The sequence below is a fragment of the Scyliorhinus torazame genome, chromosome 5, assembly GCF_047496885.1.
Source record: "Scyliorhinus torazame isolate Kashiwa2021f chromosome 5, sScyTor2.1, whole genome shotgun sequence".
In the NCBI taxonomy this organism is placed as follows: domain Eukaryota; kingdom Metazoa; phylum Chordata; class Chondrichthyes; order Carcharhiniformes; family Scyliorhinidae; genus Scyliorhinus; species Scyliorhinus torazame.
In genome coordinates this window covers 289,645,229-289,669,876 of record NC_092711.1, presented here as the reverse complement: position 1 = coordinate 289,669,876, position 24,648 = coordinate 289,645,229, and the positions used below count along the sequence as shown (strand labels likewise).

The following is a 24,648-nucleotide window of genomic DNA, read 5'->3' as shown; positions in this document are numbered from 1 at the left end:
AATAGCCTGGGTCTCAGCATTCTCCTCCACAACATTATCTTTTTCCTGAGTGAATACTGACGAAAAATATTCATTTAGTATCTCGCCTATCTCTTCAGACTCCACACACAACTTCCCATCCCTGTCCTTGACTGGCCCTACTCTTACCCTAGTCATTCCTTTATTCCTGACATACCTATAGAAAGCTTTTGGGTTTTCCTTGATCCTACCTGCCAAATACTTCTCATGTCCCCCCTTGCTCGTCTTAGCTCTCTCTTTAGATCCTTCCTCGCTACCTTGTAACTATCAATCGCCCCAACTGAAACTTCACACCTCATCTTCACATAGGCCTCCTTCTTCCTCTTAACAAGAGATTCCACTTCTTTGGTAAACCACGGTTCCCTCACTCGACGCCTTCCTCCCTGCCTGACCGGTACGTACTTATCAAGAACACGCAGTAGCTGTTCCTTGAACAAGCTCCACTTATCCAGTGTGCCCAATACTTGCAGCCTACTTCTCCAACCTAACCCCCCCCAAGTCATGTCTAATGGAATCATAATTGCCCTTCCCCCAGCTATAACTCTTGCCCTGCGGTGTATACTTATCCCTTTCCATCACTAACGTAAACGTCACCGAATTGTGGTCACTTTCCCCAAAGTGCTCTCCTACCTCCAAATCCAACACCTGGCCTGGTTCATTACCCAAAACCAAATCCAAAGTGGCCTCGCCTCTTGATGGCCTGTCAACATATTGTGTCAGGAAACCCTCCTGCACACATTGTACAAAAAACGACCCATCTAATGTACTCGAACTATATCTTTTCCAGTCAATATTTGGAAAGTTAAAGTCTCCCATAATAACTACCCTGTTACTTTCGCTCTTTTCCAGAATCATCTTCGCCATCCTTTCCTCTACATCCCTAGAACTATTTGGAGGCCTATAGAAAACTCCCAACAGGGTGACCTCTCCTTTCCTGTTTCTAACCTCAGCCCATACTACCTCGGAAGAAGAGTCCCCATCTAGCATCCGCTCCGCCACCGTAATACTGCTCTTGACTAGCAGCGCCACACCGCCCCCTCTTTTGCCTCCTTCTCTGAGTTTACTAAAACACCTAAACCCCAGAACCTGCAACATCCATTCCTGTCCCTGCTCTATCCATGTCTCCGAAATGGCCACAACATCGAAGTCCCAGGTACCAACCCATGCTGCCAGTTCCCCTACCTTATTTTGTATACTCCTGGCATTGAAGTAGACACACTTCAAACCACCTACCTGAACACTGGCCCCCTCCTGCGAAGTCAAATCTGTGCTCCTGACCTCTATACTCTCATTCTCCCGTACCCTAAAACTACAATCCAGGTTCCCATGCCCCTGCTGCATTAGTTTAAACCCCCCCCCAAAGAGCACTAACAAATCTCCCCCCCCAGGATATTTGTGCCCCTCAGGTTCAGATGTAGACCATCCTGTCTGTAGAGGTCCCACCTTCCCCAGAAAGAGTCCCAGTTATCCAGAAATCTGAATCCCTCCCGCCTGCACCATCCCTGTAGCCACGTGTTTAATTGCTCTCTCTCCCTTTTCCTCATCTCATTATCACGTGGCACGGGCAACAACCCAGAGATAACAACTCTGTTTGTTCTCGTTCTGAGCTTCCATCCTAGCTTCCTGAAAGCCTGCCTGACATCCTTGTCCCCTTTCCTACCTATGTCGTTAGTGCCAATGTGGACCACGACTTGGGGCTGCTCCCCCTCCCCCTTAAGGACCCGGAAAACACGATCCGAGACATCACGTACCCTTGCACCTGGGAGGCAACATACCAAACGTGAGTCTCTCTCGCTCCCACAAAATCTCCTATCTGTGCCCCTGACTATCGAGTCCCCAATTACTAATGCTCTGCTCCTCTCCCCCCTTCCCTTCTGAGCAACAGGGACAGACTACGTGCCAGAGGCCCGTACCCCATGGCTTACCCCTGGTAAGTCCCCCCGCCCCCCGCACAAGTATCCAAAGCGGTATACTTGTTACTCAGGGGAACGACCGCAGGGAATCCCTGCACTGACTGCTTCTTCCCAGTCCCTCTTACAGTTACCCATCTATCTCCAATCTTTGGTGTAACTAACTCCCTGAAGCTGCTATCTATGACCCCCTCTGCCTCCCGAATGATCCGAAGTTCATCCAACTCCAGCTCCAGTTCCCTAACTCGGTTTTGGAGGAGCTGGAGATGGCTGCACTTCCTGCAGGTAATATCAGCAGGGACACTAACGGCATCCCTCACCTCAAACATCCTGCAGGAGGAACATTGCACTCCCTTCCCTGCCATCCCTCTAACTTCCAACCAAGGTCTGGCTAATAAATAAAAAAAATTTAAAAATAAAAAAAAATAATGAAATATGGCACTTACCTCACACCAATGGGTTTTATTATTAGGTTAGAGGAGGAGGGTGGGTGGGAGACGCTATACGTGTAGTGTCTCGGGTTTCCTCTCCACCAGAATTTATTGGTGGCGGGGGGGGGACCTTCCCAGAAGTCCGCGGATCGAACTTCCGGTAGGAACTGGAACAGCAGCTCCAGTGTTCCTGGGTGGCATTCCGGAGAGGGGAAATGGCTACTCACCTCCTCAGTCCCTCTCCGCAGCCATTGCGTCAGCTTCCCATTTTTAAAAATGTGTTCTAAACGACGCCTGCGTGATTTTGTGCTGGGGAGCCGGTTAGTTCCCGGGAGGCCATTAGATTGGTCTTCCATCTTGCTAATGAGATAGAGATTGGTCTTAATTGGTGCCACTTACTGTCTTGCCGCGTCTGCGCGAGATCTGGAACCCGCCAACCGGAGTGGGCCGGTTAGATTGCGAACCAATTCACGCCTGGTGCAGATCCTGATTTTGGCGCCTCCCGCTATTTAGCTGACATGCTCGAACCCGTTAAACCGTGACCTTAGGCTCCTACCTTCTGAGCTCCCCAGAATTGGTATTGGCGGTGTGCCCCAAAGATGTGCTGGGGAATTCCCTTCGAAACTTCACAGGGAAGGGTCTGCATGGCTATTTCCCACAAGTGCATCTTCTGGGAATCATCTGAAAATGCGACTGAAATTGCAAGATCAGGATGTTTCCAACTCAATTACGTCAAAAGAGAAATTTAGAAGAATTAAAACGTCTTCTAACTTCTGAGTATCTATTTCACAGACACTGACCAACCCCCCTGGGAGATTTACTCGACCCGCATGCAACCCCTCCTTAACCTTCCTCTCCCAGGGCAGCCCACAACCCCACCCTACCACCAGGCCAGGCCCTAACCCGCCCCCCTCTCCCCCAACTTCATAGCTCCCCCTGCTTCACTAAAATCTTAAGTACGTACCTTCCTCTTGGCCTGTTAAGGTCCTTTAAATTTCACTCTGCAGCTAGTGCTGCATAAAAAAGGGGGAGTGACCTCCTTCCCTTTGACTCAGCTACACTTCGATACTTGGCGCTGCCCAGATCCCGCCTGGTCTGAGTCGGAAGGTCACGCGAGATAGGATTGAAGAAAAAGTTGAGGTAAGTAATTGGGCATGGAGTGGCAATGTGAGAAAGTTCAGACCCATAAGTTTGTTCCCGTTTTGTGCCCAGAGGTGCTTTGCTGCAATATTTCCTTTCTGTTTAGCACAAAGGCTTCACTACAGTTTGAATTTTTCAGAATACTAGAGGACGCAAGAGCAAATTCAACACCGAAGAAAGCTGCAGAGCTTTGGAATTTATAGATGGATAAATTCATCAGCTCAGGGATACAGAGCAGAGGGAGATTGATGAAAATGGAGTTAATTAGCTGATTGTGGGAGAGGATAAAAATGGTTCAGTGTTGAATAATTTGGATTCCATGGTGAATAGAGTTTGGAAAGGATGTTGAGATCAAGTTTAGAGGTGGCAGAGATATGCAAGCGTAGGTGAACAGTGTTGCAGACGTGAAAGGATGCAATCTTATTGCAGGATAGGATAAGAGGGTTGAAGCTCACCCTTGAGTTGAATAGTCTCCAATGTTGCATTCAGACCATTCAAGCATTCGGGGAGGGAAGGAGGTGAAGTTGGTGGCAGGGGTTCAGAGGTTTTAGCAAGGACTGAAAACATTAACTTTGATCCTCTTGAGGAACTTATAACTTATTCACAACTTAATGCCCGGGGCGGCACTTTTATAGTATTGGAGGAATCTCAGAACTGAGAGAGGCAGCAATAGATATGCAGAAATGGGTGTTGCCAGCGTAAGGAAGCAAGGTCACGAAAGAAGAGGAGGGGTCAAGGGTGGATGTTTGAGGTAGGAGCTGAACAATAAACTATTCACCACTTTGCACAGATAGGAAGGGGAGGTGAATGAGGATGAGGTGATCAACAATGTTGATTGCTACAGAGAGGCCAAACACCACAGTCACAGACAAAGAAGACATCACGGATGACTTTGATCAAGGTGGCCTTAAGGCCCATAGCATATGCAGGGTCTGAAGGGATTTGAACAGAGAGTTGGCAGAAAGACAAGCATTCGATCAGAAGGTGTCAACATAGTCAAGGGTTTTGAAAAAGGTTGAGGAGATTGGAGATTGGACAGCTGTTTCTTTTGTTATTTCGTGGGATGTGGGCTCACTGACTAGGCCAGCATTCATTTCCCATCCCTAATTGCCGTTTGTCGATCCTGCCTTGGGGCGGGGTGACAGTTTTGAGGGAGAGGGTGAGAACAGATTAAGAAGTAAGATAGATGGGCCGGGATTCTCCGAGCCTCTGCACCGCAATCGTGCCTGGCGCGGGGGTGGAGAATGGCGGTCCGACGCCTTCCCATGATTCTCCGTGGACCGGAGAAGCGCCGGCAGTCACGCGTGCGCGATTAACGCAGCACCGGTGGGGGGCCATTGAAAGAGGCCCCCCACGGCGATTCTCCGTGGACGACCGGCCGAGTTCCCGCCGACGTGGTTCATGTATGGTTCCACCCGGCGGCTGCTTGGAGTCGTGGCTGCGGTGGCCGTCCTGGTGAGGGCGCGGGGGATCCGTCACCAGGAGGGAGCCTCCATGGCCAGGCCCGCGATCAGGGGCCACCGATCGGCGGGCGCACGCGATCTGGGTGGGCCTACTTCTTCGGCGCCGGCCCACTGTGGGTCTGCCATGTCGTGCAGGGCCGGCGCCACAGGCGGCTGCTGCGCACATGCGCGGACCCGCGGCTGGAAGTGCAGGGCCCCGTATCGTCAGCCCAAGCTGCGAGAACTACTCTGGAGCCCTGCTAGCCCCCTTAAAAACGGAGAATCTTTCCCGACTTTCTAGAAAAATGTCCGGAGTGATTCGCGCCCTTTTTCTCTCGGGTATGGGGCATAGCCCCTTATTGGAGAATCCTGCCCGGTGTCTGAACAGAAGGAGCCATTGACTAATTTCTTAAACACGGGCTTTCCCATAGCCAAGATGACCAGGAAGATGGGAGAGAAGCAGCAAAGTACCGGGAGTTGGATTTGCAATCCTTCATCTCAGTGGGCCATAGGTTTGAAATCAGGCTTGTTCATTAACTATGACCCTTGAATAAGATGGAATTCTTTAAATAAAAGCCAAATATTTCACAACAAACTATAGAAAATGCTCAATTATTTCTATATTAACAGAACTATCATCAAAAATCGATCCCTAAATGCCAGCAAAACTAAAGAGCTGGTCATTGACTTCAGGAAGCAAAGTACTGTACACACCCCTGTCAGCATCAACGGGGCCGAGGTGGAGATGGTTAGCAGCTTCAAATTCCTAGGGGTACACATCTCCAAAAATCTGTCCTGGCCCACCCACGTCGAGGCTACCACCAAGAAAGTACAACAGCGCCTATACTTCCTCAGGAAACTAAGGAAATTCGGCATGCCCACATTAACCCTTACCAACTTTCACAGATGCACCATGGAAAGCATCCTGGGCGGGATTCTCCGAGCCCCGCGCCGGGCCGGAAAATCACCGCAACCGCGCCACGGCGCCCCGACGCCGGCACGCGTTTCTCCGAGGAGCGGAGAATCGGCGGCAATTGCGGCAACGCGTTTGCCGCGTCGCGGGCTGCCGTCCGCGGCCGGGCCACCCATTCTCCAGCCTCGATGGGCCGACCAGCTGCGCAGAAACGGCAGAGTCCCGCCGGCACCGTCCACACCTGCTCGCAGCTGGCGGGAACTCTGCGCGCAGGTTGGGGGGCAGCCTGTGGGGCGGGGGGGGGGGGGGCCTCCGATGGGGTCTAGCCTGCGAGCAGGGACCACCGATCGGCGGGCCAGCCTCTCCAGCCCCGGCCCTATTTTGTTACGTGGCCGGCCCCTGAACCCCCATGCCATGTTGCGTCGGGGCCGGCGCGTTGAGGAAATCCCCCGCGCATGCACGGGTTGGCGCGGTGCCACTGCGCATGCACGGGTTGGTGCGGCACCCAGTTGCCGCTGGGAAGGGAGGCTGGAGCGGCGTGAACCACTCCAGCGCCGTGCTGCCCCCCCTGTGGGGGCCAGAATCGGTAGTGCCTGCGCCCGTTTCGCGCCACCGTGAAACGCGACGGCGTTCGCGAATGCATGGACACTCTGCCTCCATTTCGGAGAATCCCGTTCCCTCTCTCTGCATCACAGTCTGGTATGGCAACTGATCAGCCCAAGACCGCAAAAACTTTGTTAACCCAGCCCAGTCCATCACACAAACCTGCCTCCCATCCATTGACTCCATCTACCCACCCCGCTGCCTGGGGAAAGCGGGCAGCATAATCAAAGACCCCTCCCACCCGGCTTACTCACTCTTCCAACTTCTTCCATCGGGCAGGAGATATGAAAGTCTGAGAACACGCATGAACAGACTCAAAAACAGCTTCTTCCCTGCTGTTACCTGTTGTGTTGGGTGCTCTGGATCCGTGGAACACATACAGGCCACCAACACTTAAAATAGTACAACACTATTTTATTAAGTTAGAAACTGTTGAACATACTTTCACTGTGGGTTAACATGATGTTAGATTAAACTAAAGACCTATGCCTGTCCTAACCAGTCTATGCACTCAGCACATAGTGAAGATCTGTGCTGTAAGCTGTAAGCTCTGTCCTTCTGAGAGGCTGCATCCCGAATGAGCGGGAACTCTGATGCCCCCTGTCTTTATAGTGAGTGTGCTCTAACTGGTGATTGGCTGCGGTGTTCTGTGTGTTGATTGGTCTTGCTGTGTGTCCATCAGTGTGTGTGTCTGCACCATGATATACTTTTCACTGTACCTCGGTACACGTGACAATAATCCAATCCAATCCAACTTCAAGTGTAAATATTTACTCTTTAGGCACAGAGGGAGCTGCACGGCTCTCACAGTTAATGTAGTGAGCAATCAGCATGCACCTCACTTCACTTGCTCTTGCTTTACATGCATATCACTTCAGTCCTACCGGCAGGTGAAAAACTAACAGGACAGAAATCAGCGGAGCAACAGTCAACAAAGTGTCCCAAGGGCCGCACTCAGAACCCTGATGAGCCGCAAGTGGTCCCCAGGCCGTAGGTTGCCCACCCACTGGTTTATAGGATAATGGGTGTTTCTGAGTATCTTGTGTGAATGCACACCCTGTTATCGGGCTCAATTAGTTTGCCTCAATAGATTCAGCATGTTGTTACCAATGCACGATCGGGGGAAAACATCTTCTTAACCTGTGTGCATGAAAAAGTAGAATATTTTTCCACTTTGTGTGTGAAGGCCACAAAGGTTCCTTTAAAGTGACTGATGGATCATGTATATGTGCTGGTTAGTGGATTGTCACTGCAGATTATCACTGAGCGCAACATCTAGTTTGAACCCTAACTCAACTCTGACGCTCTGTCTGTGATTCCTCTTCACCCGATGCCCAAACCAGCTGAGGTCCTGCTGTTGGTTGGCCAGCAGGAAATAGGAAAAGGAGCAAGACTTTGTGCGAACTAGCCTGAGACTGGCGGATACCCGTAATCTTCCTCTGTTTGTTCAGTTGAAGTATGCAGCCAAGGAGTGAACACACTGAAATTAAAGCTTTAACAAACAAAAACACGATGGCAGCAATCTCTGCTATTGCTGGGGTAGTTTTTCTGATTAGTTTCATTAAAGAGAAGATGCCAATAAGATCTTCAGTGCAGTGTGATTTGAAAGTTTCCCATTAACCGACACATCTTGACATGAAATTGCTGAGCACAAAGGTATTAAATATTTAAGAAAAAGCATGCCACTGGCTGTCAGGAATATTAAATTGTAGTCGTTGAGCTAAATAAAAATGTCTGATTAATGGGATGTTTTGTTATTGTATTGTTCATATGGATCACTCCCCGACTGAGCTGCAGGAACATTGGCTTCTCTGACACATTTACAGCTTCACAGAATCTTTCCAGTGCCAAAGGAAGCCGTTCAGCCCATTGGATCTGTCCTGACTCTCCGAAAGAGCATTCCACCTAGCCCCACTCCCCTGCCTTATCACCGTAACCTTGCACATTCTCATTTTCCGACAGCAATCTATTTCCCTTTTGAATAACTTGATCAAACCTGCCTCCACCACCCTCTCGGGAAGTGTGTTCCAGACATCAACCACTTTCTGGATGAACAAAATTGCCCTCACATCCTTCTATTCCTTTTGACAATGTACCCTCTAGTTCTTGCTGCTGTCTTGAGTGGGAGCAGTTTCTCTCTATTTACCCATCCATACCTCTCAGCATCTTGAATATCTCTATCAAGTCTCTTGTCAGCCTTCATTTCTTCAAGGAAAACAGCGGCAACTTCGCCAATCGATCCTCATAGCTACAGTTGTTCATCCCTGGAATCATTCTTGTGAATCCCCTCTGTACTGTCTCCAATGCCTTCACATCCTTCCTCAAGTATGGCACCCAGGCCTAGATGCAGTACTCTAGATGAGGCCTAACTAGTGTCTTGTACAAGTTCAACATGACCTCCTTACTCTTGTACTCAATGCCCGTATTAATAAAGCCGAAGATACTATCCGCTCGATACTAAGATACTATATACTATACTGATACTGTTCTCTCAACCTGAACTGCTTCACCAGTGTGTAGACTGTAGAGCAGTGATGGGCAACCTAGTCTGGTGAGTTGGTCGCATGAGTGGCCCTCCTTCATCTTAGTGGGCCGCAAGATTGAAACACTTGTTCACTACCCGTGACCCTATGAATAAGATTGAATACATTTAGTACACCACAAATATTTCACAAATTATAGAAAACTCGTAATCATTTATATGTTAATAGAACTGTCCTCCACTTCAAATGATAAAAACAAAATTAGTATTTACACTTTGGATGTAGAAGGAGCACATGGCTCACACAATCAATGTTGTGAGCAATCAGCATGCACCTCACTTCACCTGCCCTGGCTTTATGTGCGAATCACTTCAGTCAGACCGGCAGGAAAAAAATCTACATGGACAGTAATCAGAATGTGGCAATGCTGTGTGAGGGCAATGGTCAACAAAATGTCTCGTGGGGCGCACTCAGAACCCAGATGGGCCGCGTGTAGACCCCGGCGGCAGGTTGCCCACCTCTGCTGGGGAGCACGGACAGTAGCACTTTGCAGATATTGAAGAATTTGATGACTGGAGTACATTGAATTTGGAAAATACATCCAATGCAAATAGACATTGGGGGCAATCTATCTCACCTAGCTGTTTGATCCAATTCATCTCGTAAGCAGAATGTAGTTTAATGTAAAACGGCCTGCAAATAACAAAAACAAAACTGAATAAAAATTGTTGCTACTTCTGTTACTACTTCTTCATATTACCTTTTGCATATATTTGAAGATTAGTTTCCTGCAGTTAGCTACTTGGAAAGATTTCTGCAATTTTAGCACTGGGCTAAATCGCTGGCTTTGAAAGCAGACCAAGGCAGGCCAGCAGCACGGTTCAATTCCCGTAACAGCCTCCCCGAACAGCCGCTGGAATGTGGCGAATAGGGGCTTTTCACAGTAACTTCATTGAAGCCTACTTGTGACAATAAGCGATTTTCATTTCATTTCAATTTACTTTTTGGAGTTGTAATTCACTTGGGGTGGGCAAACTGAGCAATTACCGATATTTTCAGTGTATATTTCTTCACTGAGTTCACCAAGATGATGTAGTTGCCATTTTATTTTGCTGCAGGAAAATAATTGAATTAATAAATAAATATGCACCTCTTTCATACTGCAATGCAAAACAAAAATTAATGATTGCAAAATGTGGCTGAGCAGCATCCCATAGTTTTGGCACAAAAAATGCTTTAATGGGCCCAAAATGCCACCTGTGCCATGCAGATCCATTTCTAGTGCAGGCCATGCCCAGGCTCCATTTCGGGTCAGTTGGTAGAGCTGGATATAGGATCATTCAGATGTATGCAGAAAAACCTATAGCTTCCGAGCTGGGTAGAGGATGGCAATGCCAGTGGCTGTGAAGGCGACAGTGGCGGTGAACAACTTTGCATTGGGCTCCATCTAGGCTGGAACATGGGACGACATCATCTTGTAATCTGTGTCCAACTTCGTATGGGGGGTGGGGTGGTGGCGGGTGGGGGTGGGATGGGTTGGTGGTGATGATGCCTTGTGTAAAGGAATGCATTGCCTTCTCTCTTTCCAGACAGAAGCAGGCAGAAGTTTGCCAGAATACTGGGCATCCTCGTGGATCGTGACATTGACTACGCGCGCATACTTCTTTGCCAGCGCTGAATGTAAATTCAGCGATGTGCCGCAACCACACAGGGTTCCACTTCCTGAATGTTTGCGACCATGTTTCATTCAATTCGTTATGACTTCATTCTGCAGCTATCCACTGCGACATCAGCATCTGAGATACCATTGCTAAGTCAGAGTGTGGCTCCTGGGTGACCCCGTTCACTGACCACATGGTTTATGACTCCGCTGTACAATCTATGCACAAACGGGCAGTGTTCATATAAGAACTAGGAGCAGGAGTAGGCCATCTGGCCCCTTGAGCCTGCTCCACCATTCAATGAGATCATGGCTGATCTTTTGTGGACTCAGCTCCACTTTCCGACCCGAACACCATAACCCTTAATCCCTTTATTCTTCAAAAAACTATCTATCTTTATCTTAAATACATTTAATGAAGGAGCCTCTACTGCTTCACTGGGCAAGGAATTCCATAGATTCACAACCCTTTGGGTGAAGAAGTTCCTCCTAAACTCAGTCCTAAATCTACTTCCCCTTATTTTGAGGCTATGCCCCCTAGTTCTGCTTTCACCCGCCAGTGGAAACAGCCTGCCCGCATCTATCCTGTCTATTCCCTTCATAATTTTATATGTTTTTATAAGATCCCCCCCTCATCCTTCTAAATTACAACGAGTACAGTCCCAGTCTGCTCAACCTCTCCTCGTAATCCAACCCCTTCAGCTCTGGGATTAACCTAGTGAATCTCCTCTGCATACCCTCCAGTGCCAGTACGCCCTTTCTCAAGTAAGGAGACCAAAACTGAACACAATACTCCAGGTGTGGCCTCACTAACACCTTATACAATTGCAGCATAACCTCCCTAGTATTAAACTCCATCCCTTTGCAATGAAGGACAAAATTCCATTTGCCTTCTTAATCACCTATTGCACCTGTAAACCAACGTTTTGCGACTCATGCACTAGCACACCCAGGTCTCTCTGCACAGCAGCATGTTTTAATATTTTATCATTTAAATAATAATCCCTTTTGCTGTTATTCCTACCAAAATGGATAACCTCACATTTGTCAACATTGTATTCCATCTGCCAGACCCTAGCCCATTCACTTAGCCTATCCAAATCCCTCTGCAGACTTCCAGTATCCTCTGCACTTTTTGCTTTACCACTCATCTTAGTGTCGTCTGCAAACTTGGACACATTGCCCTTGGTCCCCAACTCCAAATCATCTATATAAATTGTGAACAATTGTGGGCCCAATACTGATCCCTGAGGGACACCACTAGCTACTGATTGCCAACCAGAGAAACACCCATTAATTCCCACTCTTTGCTTTCTATTAATTAACCAATCCTCTATCCATGCTACTACTTTCTCCTTAATGCCATACATCTTTATCTTATGCAACAACCTTTTGTGTGGCACCTTGTCAAAGGCTTTCTGGAAATCCAGATATACCACATCCATTGGCTCCCCGTTATCTACCGCACTGGTAATGTCCTCAAAGAATTCCACTAAATTAGTTAGGCACGACCTGCCCTTTATGAACCCATGCTGCGTCTGCCCAATGGGACAATTTCCATCCAGATGCCTCGCTATTTCTTCCTTGATGATAGATTCCAGCATCTTCCCTACTACCGAAGTTAAGCTCACTGGCCGAGAAATTACCCGCTTTCTGCCTACCTCCTTTTTTAAACAGTGGTGTCACGTTTGCTAATTTCCAATCCGCCGGGACCACACCAGAGTCTAGTGAATTTTGGTAAATTATCACTAGTGCATTTGCAATTTCCCTAGCCATCTCTTTTAGCACTCTGGGATGCATTCCATCAAGTCCAGGAGACTTGTCTACCTTTAGCCCCATTAGCTTGCCCACCACTACCTCCTTGGTGATAACAATCCTCTCAGGGTCCTCACCTGTCATAGCCTCATTTCCATCAGTCACTGGCATGTTATTTGTGTCTTCCACTGTGAAGACCGATCCAAAAAACCTGTTCAGTTCCTCAGCCATTTCCTCATCCCCCATTATTAAATCTCCCTTCTCATCCTCTAAAGGACCAATATTTACCTTAGCCACTCTTTTTTGTTTTATATATTTGTAGAAACTTTTACTATCTGTTTTTATATTCTGGGCAAGTTTACTCTCATAATCTATCTTACTCTTGTTTATAGTTTTTTTAGTAGCTTTCTGTTGCCCCCTAAAGATTTCCCAGTCCTCTAGTCTCCCACTAATCTTTGCTACTTTGTATGCTTTTTCCTTCAATTTGATACTCTCCCTTATTTCCTTAGATATCCACGGTCGATTTTCCCTCCTTCTACCATCCTTCCTTTTTGTTGGTATAAACCTTTGCTGAGCACTGTGAAAAATCGCTTGGAAGGTTTTCTACTGTTCCTCAACTGTTTCACCATAAAGTCTTTGCTCCCAGTCTACCCCAGCTAGTTATTCTCTCATCCCATTGTAATCTCCTTTGTTTAAGCACAAAACACGAGTGTTTGATTTTGCCTTCTCACCCTCCATCTGTATTTTAAATTCCCCCATATTGTGATCGCTCCTTCCGAAAGGATCCCTAACTATGAGACCCTGAATCAATCCTGTCTCATTACACAGGACCAGATATAGGACCGCTTGTTCCCTCATAGGTTCCATTACATACTGTTCTAGGAAACTATCGCGGATACATTCTATAAACTCCTCCTCAAGGCTGCCTTGACCGACCTGGTTAAACTAATTGACATGTAGATTAAAATCCCCCATGATAACTGCTGTACCATTTCTTTTTTTTAAAAATAATTTTTATGAAAGGTTTTCATAAAATATCAACAACAAAATAAGAAAGAAAAAAGAACCCAACAGGGTTAAGTACAAAACACAATCTAAAAAAGCAAACCCCCCTGTACATAAATAATAAATTAACATTAACACCCCGACTTAACACAACAGGTATATACACCCCCTCAGACCCTCCAGTGTAAATAACATAAACAAAAATAAAGTAAACCCCCCATCCCCCCGAGCTGCTGCTGCCATTGACCAATGTCTATCGTTCTGCCAGAAAGTCTAAGAACGGTTGCCACCGCCTAAAGAACCCTTGTACCGACCCTCTCAAGGCGAATTTCACCCTCTCCAATTTAATGAACCCTGCCATATCGCTGATCCAGGATTCCACGCTTGGGGGCCTCGCATCCTTCCACTGAAGGAGAATCCTTCGCCGGGCTACCAGGGACGCAAAGGCCAGAATTCCGGCCTCTTTCGCCTCCTGCACTCCCGGCTCCTATGCCACCTCAAATATTGCGATCCCCCAGCCCGGTCTGACCTTGGATCCTACCACCCTTGACACCATCCTCGCTACGCCCTTCCAAAATTCCTCCAGCGCTGGGCATGCCCAGAGCATATGGGTGTGATTTTCTGGGCTCCCTGAGCACCTAACACACCTGTCCTCACCCCCAAAGAACCGGCTCATCCTTGTCCCGGTTATGTGTGCCCTGTGCAGCACCTTAAACTGTATGAGGCTGAGCTTCGCGCACGAAGAGGAAGAGTTCACCCTCCCTAGGGCATCTGCCCACGTCCCCTCTTCGATCTCCTCCTCCCACTTACGTTTCAACTCCACCACCGAGGCCTCCTCCTCCTCCTGCATCACCTGGTAAGTTTCCTAGATCGTCCCCACTCCCACCCACCCCCCCGAGAGCACCCTATCCTGTACTGTGTGTGGCAGCCTGCCGTCCAGCAAACGCCCTTACCTGTAAGTACCTGAAGGTGTTCCCCGGGAGGAGCCCGTACTTCTCCTCCAGCTCACCCAAGCTCGCGAACTTCCCATCCACAAACAGGTCCCCCAACTTTCGTATCCCTGCCCTGTGCCATCCCGAAAACCCTCCACCTGTTCTTCCTGGGGCGAACCAGTGGTTCCCCCGTAATGGGGTCCATGCCGAGGCCCCAATCTCCCTCCTATGCCGCCTCCACTGTCCCCACATTTTGAGGGCCGCCACCACCGGGCTCGTGGTATACCTCCTTGGAGGGAACAGCAGCGGTGCTGTTGCCAGCGCCCCCTGATTCGTACCCACACAGGACGTCGTCTCCAGCCTCTTTCACGCAGCCCCCTCCCCCTCCATCACCCACTTGCGCACCATCGTCGCATTGGCGGCCCAGTAGTACCCACAGAGATTGGGCAGCGCCAGCCCCCCCCCCCCCCCTATCTCTACTCCGCTCCAGGAACACCTTTCTCACCCTTGGAGTCCCTCGCGCCCACACAAACCCCATTGTACTCCTGTTAACCCACCTGAAAAAAGCCTTCGGGATAAACACGGGGAGGCACTGGAACAGGAATAAAAACCTTGGGAGCACCGTCATTCTGATTGACTGCACCCTACCCACCAAGGACAGCGGCAACGCGTCCCACCTCTTGAACGCCTCCTCCATTTGCTCCACCAGCTTTGTAAAGGTAAGCCTATGCAGGGCCCCCCAGCTCCTGGCCACCTTGACCCCCAAATATCTGAAGCTCCTCTCCGCCCTTTTTAGTGCGAGCTCGCCAATCCCCCTCTCGTGGCCCCCTTGCTGAACTACGAACAGCTCACTCTTCCCCATATTGAGCTTGTACCCCGAAAAGTCCCCGAATTCCCTAAGGATCCTCATTACCTCTGGCATTCCTCCCACCGGGTCCGCCACATACAGCAGCAGGTCGTCCGCATAAAGCGACACCCTATGCTCCTCCCCACCCCGCACCGACCCCCTCCAGTTCCTCGACTCCCTCAGTGCCATAGCCAGGGGTTCAATCGCCAGTGCGAAGAGCAGGGGGGACAGGGACACACCCCTGTCTCGTCCCTCGGTGCAAAGGAAAGTACTCGGACCTCCTCCTCTTTGTGGCCACACTCGCCATCGGGACCTCATACAGCAGCCTAACCCACCTGACAAACCCCTCCCCAAACCTGAACCTCTTCAGCACCTCCCACAGGTACCCCCACTCTACCCTAGCGAAAGCTTTCTCAGCGTCCATCGCCACCACTATCTCCGCCTCCCCCTCCCTCGCCGGCATCATGATAACGTTCAAAAGCCTCCGCACATTCGCGTTCAACTGTCTCCCCTTCACAAACCCCGTCTGGTCCTCATGGATGATCTGTGGCTCACAATCCTCAATCCTCGTAGCTAAGACCTTCGCCAGCACCTTGGCATCTACATTTAGCAAGGAAATCGGTCTTTGAGACCCATATTACAGGGGATCCTTGTCCCGCTTCAGGATCAAGGAGATCAGGGCCCGGGACATCGTCGGGGGGTAAAGCCCCCCCCTCCCTTGCCTCATTGAAGGTCCTAACTAACAGCAGGCCCAACAGGTCCATATATTTTTTATAGAACTCGACCGGGAAACCGTCTGGCCCCGGTGCCTTCCCTGCCTGCATGCTTCCTATCCCTTTGATCAGCTCCTCCAGCCCAATCGGGGCCCCCAGTCCCACCACCAGTCCCTCTTCCACCTTTGGAAACCTCAATTGTCCAGGAAACGCCCCATCCTTCCCTCCTCCCGTGGGGGCTCGGATTGGTACAATTCCTCGTAGAAGTCCCTGAAGACCCCATTGATGACAACCCCACTCCGCACCATGCTCCCTCCCCTGTCCTTAACTCCCCCGATCTCCCTAGCTGCGTCCTGCTTCCGAAGCTGATGCGCCAGCATCCGGCTTGCCTTTTCCCCATACTCGTAGACCGCCCTCTGGGACTTCCTCCACTGCACCGCCGCCTTCCTGGTGGTCACCAGGTCGGATTCGGCCTGGAGGCTGCGCCTCTTCCTCAACAATCCTTCCTCAGGCTCTTCCACATACCTCCTGTCTACCCTCACCATCTCCCCCACCAGCCTCTCCCTCTCCCCCCGCTCCCTCCGCTCCTTGTGGGCCCTAATGGAGATCAGCTCTCCCACACCACTGCCTTCAGTGCCTCCCATACCATCCCCACTCGGACCTCCCCGTTGTCGTTGGTCTCCAAGTACCTCTCTATACTTCCTTGGACCCGCTCGCTCACCTCTTCGTCCGCCAACAGCCCCACCTCCAAGCGCCACAGCGGGCGCTGGTCCCTCTCCTCCCCCATCTCCAAGTCCACCCAATGCGGGGCGTGGTTCCGAAATGGCTATTGCCGAATATTCGGTATCCTCTACTCACGCTATCAGCGCCCTACTCAAAATGAAAAAGTCGATTCGAGAATAAGCCTTATGGACATGTGAGAAGAATGAAAATTCCCTCGCCCCCGGCCTTGCAAATCTCCAAGGGTCCACCCCTCCCATTTGGTCCATAAATCCCCTCAACACCCTAGCTGCCGCCGGCTTCCTGGACCTGGAGCGATCCAGTGCCGGATCCAGCACCGTGTTAAAGTCTCCCCCCATTATCAGGGCCCCCACTTCCAAGTCTGGGATCCGACCCAAGATACGCCGCATAAAACCCGCATCGTCCCAGTTCGAAGCATACACATTGACCAGTACCACCCTCTCTCCCTGCAACTTACCACTTACCATTATGTACCTACCGCCATTATCTGCCACAATGCTCGACGCCTCGAATGACACCTTCTCTCCCACCCCTCGATTTTTGGCACCTAGCCCCGAGTGAAACACCTGACCTACCCACCCTTTCCTCAGTCTTACCTGGTCTGCCACCTTCAGGTGTGTCTCCTGGAGCATAACCACATCCGCCTTGAGCCCCTTCAGGTGCGCGAACATGCGGGCCTGCTTAACCGGCCCATTCAGTCCCCTTACATTCCAGGTTATCAGACGGATCAGGGGGCTACCCGCCTCCCTCCCACGCCGACTAGCCATGACCCCTCCTCGGCCAGCCATGCGCCCGCACCCCACACCCGGCCCGTTCCCCACAGCGGCATACCCCCGACTCGACCCCCCCCCCCACTCGCTCCAGCTCCTCCTTGACCTTAGCAGCAGCAACTTGATTCCCCCCCCCCCCCCGGCTAGGACCCATCCTCGCTGGCTTACTCCCCCCATTGCACTTCCGCAAGTCAGCTGACTCCTGCTGACCCCGGCCACTCCCGCTTCCCCTTCGCCTCCTCCCATTGTGTGGCACACCCTCCTCTCCCGCTCCCCATCCACAGGCTCTCCCCCCCCCCCCCTCCGTTCTAAGCGGGGGAAACAATCCTCGCTTCCCCGCCCCGGCCTTCCATTGTATGGCACACCCTCCTCTCCCGCTTCCCATCCACAGGCTCTCCCTCTCCCCCCTCCGTTCTAAGCGCGGGAAACAATCCTCGCTTCCCCGCCCACCCCCCCAGTCTTCGGCGCGGGAAATAAGCCCGCGCTCTCCACCTACCAGGCCCCGCCACCAACCAAAATAGTGCCCAACCCGCCCCATCCACCCTCCCCAACCCGAAAGAGAAAAACACAGAGAAAAAGAAACCCAAAACAATGCAAAGCACCCCCCAAAACCAAAAATAGGCATAACATACCCACCGCAGTCCCCAATCGCCCATCCCGACCGTCAGTCTGTGTCCAGCTTCTCGGCCTGAACAAAGGCCCATGCCTCCTCCGGAGACTCAAAATAATGGTGCCGGTCCTTGTAGGTGACCCACAGTCGTGCCGGCTGCAGCATGCCAAACTTCAACCCCTTCCTGTGCAGCACCGCCTTTGCTCGATTGCACCCGGCCCTCCTCTTCGCCACCTTCGCACTCCAGTCCTGATATATCCGAACCTCTGCGTTCTCCCACCTGCTGCTCCTCTCCTTCTTGGCCCACCTGAGCACACACTCCCGATCGACGAACCAATGGAACCGCACCAGCACCGCCCGCGGAGGCTCGTTAGCCTTGGGCCACCTCGCCAACACTCTATGGGCCGCTTCCAGCTCCAGGGGCCCCCGGAAGGACCCCGCTCCCATCAGCGAGTTCAACATGGTGACCACATAGGCCCCCACGTCCGGCCCCTTTTAGCTCCGCATAGACGCAACCGGAAGTCTCGCTGTACCATTTCTACATGCATCAGTTATTTCTTTGTTTATTGCCTGCCCCACCATAATGTTACTATTTGGTGGCCTATAGACTACTCCTATCAGTGACTTTTTCGCCTTACTATTCCTGATTTCCACCCAAATGGATTCAACCTTATCCTCCTTAGCACCAATGTCATCCCTTACTATTGCCCGGATGTCATCCTTAATTAACAGAGCTACACCACCTCCCTTACCATCCACTCTGTCCTTCCGAATAGTTTGATACCCTCGGATATTTAACTCCCAGTCGTGACCATCCTTTAACCATGTTTCAGTAATGGCCACTAAATCATAGTCATTCCCGATGATTTACGCCATCAACTCATTTACCTTATTCCAAATACTACGGGCATTCAGGTAAAGTGCACTTATGTTGTTTTTTTTTACCTCTGTTCTGAATCTTAACACCTCGATCAGTTACCCCTCCTAAATTATATTTCCTCTTAACTTTTCTCCTAATTTTCCTTGTCGTTGAACCCATATCTTCATGTAACAACCTGCCACGTCGCTTACCATTAATGTTTTTACTTCCAGTTTCATTCCTTTTAGTATTCCTGGTCCTATTCACTGAGCTCCCCTCAGTCACTGTACCTTGTACTACCGCCCTTTTTGATTTTTGACTATGGATTCTCTGCCTTACACTTTCCCCCTACTGCCTTTTGTTTCTGTCCCTGTTTTACTATTTTCTAACTTCCTGCATAGGTTCCCATCCCCCTGCCACATTAGTTTAAACTCTCCCCAACAGCTCTAGCAAACCCCCCCCCCCCGAGGACATCGGTTCCAGTCCTGCCCAGGTGCAGACCGTCCGGTTTGTACTGGTCCCACCTCCCCTAGAAACGGTTCCAATGCCCCAGGAATTTGAACCCTCCCTCTTGCACCATCTCGCAAGCCACGCATTCATCCTATCTATCCTGACATTCCTACTCTGACTAGCTCGTGGCACTGGTAGCAATCCTGAGATTACTACCTTTGAGGCCCTACTTTTTAGTTTAACTCCTAACTCCCTGAATTCAGCTTGTAGGACCTCATCCCTTTTTTACCTACATCGTTGGTGCCTATGTGCACCACGACAGTTGGCTGTTCACCCCCCCCTCCCCCCCCAGAATGTCCTGCAGCCGCTCCGAGACATCCTTGACCCTTGCACCCACCAGGGAGGCAACATGCCATCCTGGAGTCTCGATTGCGTCCGCAGAACCGCCTGCCTATTCCCCTTACGATTGAGTCCCCTATCACTATAGCCCTGCCATTCTTCTTCCTGCCCTTCTGCGCAGCAGAGCCAGCCACGGTGCCATGAACCTGGCTGCTGCTGCCTTCCCCTGGTGAGCCATCTCCCTCAACAGTATCCAAAGCGGTATATCTGTTTTTCAGGGAGATGACCGCAGAGGACACCTGCACTGCCTTCCTACTCTTGCTCTGTCCTTTGGTCACCCATTTTCTATCTCCCTCAGTACCTTTCACCTGCGGTGTGACCAACTCGATAAACGTGCTATCCACGACGTCCTCAGCATCGCGGATGCTCCAAAGCGAGTCCATCCTGAGCTGTCAAGCGGTCTAACAGGAGCTGCAGCTGGACACACTTCTTGCACGTGAAGGGGCCAGGGACAGTGGACGTGTCCGTGAGCTCCCACATCGCACACGAGGAGCATGACAGGGGTCTGAGATCTCCTGCCATGTCTTAAACCTCGGTTAACTTCAATAACTACAATTTCCCCCCAAAAAAACAAAACAACAAAGAAAAAATAAATAAATATACCAATGATAAGAAAAAGAAAACAGAAAAACTACTTACCCGTCACTTACCAGGGATAAAAAGCATTTCCTCCCCACCCAGCTTCGAATTCCCTCCTAGATTCAAATTCCCAAACCCACTCTGCTGTCTCACTCTAGCTGTGTCTTCTCTGGCTCACTGGGAGAACTCTAACAGGAGCCATGCTGCAACATGAAATATCATTCGACAGACCATTGCTTAAGCAATATTTTCACTGCCTGGCTGAGGAGGAAGGGCAGAGGGAACAAAAGCACCCCCTTTCTGGGTGAGCTGTTATCTGATTATTGCATTGGTGAAGGAATTGCCTATTAAACAGCAGTTCCACCCTTTACCGAGACTCTGTTGCTGACCATTATACAGCACTGTTGGCCACAATGCTGAAATAAAGCATAGTGGTTTGCACTGTTGCTTCACATCTCCAGGGTCCCAGGTTCGATTCCGGCTTGGGTCACTGTCTATGTGGAGTCTGCACCTTCTCCCCGTGTCTGCGTGGGTTTCCTCCGGTTTCCTCCCACAAGTCCCGAAAGATGTCCCTGTTAGGTGAATTGGACATTCTGAATTCTCCCTCAGTGTACCCGAACAGGCGCCGGAGTGTGGCAATTAGGGGATCTTCACAGAAACTTCATTGCAGTGTTAATATTAAGCCTACTTGTGAAAATAATAAAGATTATTATTAAAATCCATCGCAAGAGAAACATTCTGAAGCAATATTTTTGAACAAACCATCCAATATTCCATTCCAAAGTCCACTAAGCAGCCTTGTACGTTCCCTTAGTGCCTGTTTTTCACAGTCTTCAGCCACCAGAAGCTGCATCATGGTTGGATCAACCACCGTGGTAATAGAGTTGGCCACCGTTTCAGTATTGGATTAGATGGGCTGCAAGCTCTGCACAAAGCACTGGCTGTGCAAGTTGGTGCTGGAGACATCCATGCTCCTTGACAATGGCCACAGACTTCAGGCTGGCCTGCTAATCCACTGAGCATTTCTGAGTGTATACCCGTCAACCCTCTCATGTAGGTTACCCCATCAAATTCCTTACCTGCGTCCGCTGTAGCAGAATCCAAATGTTAACTTTGTCCTCCATTAAGCTGACATCACTCTACCCTTTCCCTCTGCCCTGGCTGCAGGTCACTTGTGCCCAATGCCTCGTCACATACAGATTGATCCCATCTCTACGTTACTATCAATGTCAGGGTCTTAACTGGTGGCTGTGAGTGTGAGATCGAGGACAGTGTTCCATCGCCATCAATCTCTGGTTGTTCTTTCACTTTTTTTTGCTTCTCCAACTCTGCCAGGCAAGGTTACAGTTCTTGGGTATCTGAAAGGGGAAAGCACAAGGCTGGGTTGCAGTGAGGAGAGCAGGGGGACAGCAGGATTTAAATACTTACATCATTGCAGCTTGTGAATCAGAAGGGATTGGGTGATGAGGGGAATGGTGTGATGTGCGAAGGAGGGGGATTTTGCAGCAGTATACTACCATCTTGGATCCCTTCAACTCTGTCTCAGTCGTGGTCACTGTAATGATGGCAAGCACTGTCTCCTCCATTGGGGTGAGGACATGCAGCCATGGCTGCCCCATGCCAATTGCCTTCAGTTGTGCGCCACTTTTTCCTGCAAGGAAAAGGGAAGTGTGTCAGTCAGTGTGCTGCAATCTGTCTGGCTGATGTGCCTGTTGTGGTTTAATAGCTAGTGTTGTGTTATGTACTCTGGGATAACACAGGCTGCAACTCGATGCAGCTTTGACCAAAAGATACCCCAGACTTTGAAGTAAGTTCAATGTGATTTATTGAACCATTATCACAGTTCTCTATGAGTTTGACTCTCCTGCTAATCTTGCTATAGTAACTCAGTCTAACTAACCAGTCTGCTCTAAGCCACGTGGTGGGTGTGATGCTTCTGATCTGCCCCTGTCCTACTCTCTAAGTGTCGCCTGTGGAACGAGAGAGAGCATGTGTGCCCTGTCCTTATATATGGGTTGTGTAATAATGCCCCCTTGTGGTAGTGTCACCGCTGGGTGTCTTGACTAGCCATTGGTCGTGTCCTATTCTATGTGTTCATTAGCTGTATGTCTGTATGTCATGACGTCTCTGGTGCTCCCTCTAGTGTTTACTTAGTCGTAGTGTATTTACATTAACTCCTTGTGTATTTACAGCGATGCATATCACCACAGCTAGCAGCATGTGCCAGTTGTGAAATGTGAGCATGAAGCTTGCAGCAGTGGTAAATGGGTGACGTGAGGCTGGGAATATTAGGTATCAGGCCTGATTGGTAGGTGACTGAAGGAGAGGTGGTATATTAAGCAAGGTGTACAAGACTGGTGATGCAGTTGGGAGAATGTAGCATTTGACAACACATTCACTGGTCTTGACTACTTGTGTGAAATCATTGAGCTTCTTTCAGCATTCTATCCAGTCCTCACGGTTACACTGCTGCCACTTACTGTGACTGCTATCAGGTCTCACTGAGTCTCAGTTTGCCTGGAGGACTTCCTGGTTACTTGTGGATAGGGGGAATCTCTCCTATTGACCTCCTGCACTAAGATCTCCAGTGCTACATTGGAGAAACCTGGTGCCTGCACTGTCCCTTGTTGTGCCAATCCATTGTTTGACTCAGCTCAAACTGATTTCTAGAATGACACCTGCACCAATTAAAATGATCCCTCCAACTTCAAGAGATGCAAGTGGCAGACAAGCTCCTCAGACGCAGCCACACAACAATGTGCTTAGTGTTAACTGCAACCTGCAATCATGCAAATGAGCCAGGCAGCACAATGTTTGTATGTTGCCTTCATTGGAAGCAATGGGCGTGGGTTAATTGTGCATCGCTATTCTGTATTCGGGCCTGAGGGAATTCTTATCCCCAGATGCCAGATTACTTCATCTCAATTGAAGTGATGGCTAGTGAATGGCCGGTAATCTCGGTACCCAAGACCACGGAGGAGAACAACCAGCGGAAGTTCTCACTCCTATCCACCGACCTCCTTGTGGGTAATGCGAATGAGTGGACAATGGCTCAGACTTGACTGTGCTGTCTGCAGATTAATATTTTGTAAATATTCACTACCTAGACTCAAGAGATTAATAATTTCCACTTTAGCAAATTATTGGATTCCCAACAGCATCCCTTCATCTGCCTATAGCTTCCGTTGTGTACAGCTCAGCTCTGGTGCGAGACTATGGCCAGGATTCTCCGTTAGCCGACACCGAAATAGGGAAAGGCGATGGGGCAGAGAATCAGTTCCGACGCCAAAGTCGCGTAGGCGCTGATATGACGCCAAATTGCAATGCTCCAGCAGCTCGATAGCGGTGTCAATGCGCCCGGAACACCGACTTACAGTAAACACCATTTGCGTATCATTAGCGGGCCCAAGCCGGTATTCTCCAGGGTCTCCACAATGCCCTAGCTCTGATGGGCCGAGTTCCCAACGGCGCAATTCACTTGTGCTTTTAAAAATCGTGAAACGGGTGTGGCGGATGCTGAGGGGGAGAGAAGGAGTACAGAAAGACGCCAGCATCACCAAGGTGTGCTGACAGTTGTACTGCTGGCTGGGGGGCTAACGGGTGGTGGCCAGCAGGTGGGCTGTGGTATTGGGGTGGTCGGCATGGAACACCATTGCTGCAGCAGGCAAGGCAGCCAGGCAGCTGCACTCACTGCTAACAGCCCACTTTGAACTTAGGGCCACGGGTCGTATAGGTCCCCCCCCAGGGCATCCCCCCTGGTGCTTTTTGGCCCCAGCCGACCCATCAGCTGTATGGACATGCTCCAGCACAACCAGTGTCCTTTGTTGGCTGGGATAAGTGTGTGTGTGGGGAGTGCAATGTACGGCTGCAGCTTGTCAGCCTCCCGAGTATCAATCACGGACCCGGCAAATCCTGCACCGTTTTTTATTGGAATCGATTGTGTTCCACGTAGCACCGGCACTAGCCCCTTAATAGTCGGGGAATCGGTCCAGATGCGGCGCTAGTTTTTCTGTCGTGTAAGTCCACAAATTCTGCGTTGGCGTCAACACTTCGAAACGGAGAATCCCGTCCCATATATCTCACGTTCTGAGGTATGCAATCTCTTTTCTGCTGTGCACTCCACAGTGAAGACATGAGGAAGTTGCACTGCTATTACACATTCTCGATACGCCGCTCCTTTGCTGTGCTGCACTATCTTGTTTCCTAGTTATTCACCGTATCTTAATCATTTTCCATGTTTTAGATCATGGCCTCCTGTAAATCTGGCTGTACAATGCTTGGTTAAGGAGGAAAGCCAGTCGCGAGGTTTCCACAGCAACCAGCAATGATTCAGAACAGCACTGACAGCTTTATACCTCAGGCAAGCAACTGTCCTTCAGCTCAAAGCA

General features: G+C 50.1%; 1 protein-coding gene across 6 annotated transcripts in view; it reads left to right on the top strand.

Moving 5' to 3' along the window:
- The window catches only part of LOC140421196 (serine/threonine-protein kinase PAK 3), a 313,927-nt gene that overhangs the window by 133,144 nt on the left and 156,135 nt on the right, over positions 1 to 24,648 (top strand). The window lies entirely within an intron of this gene.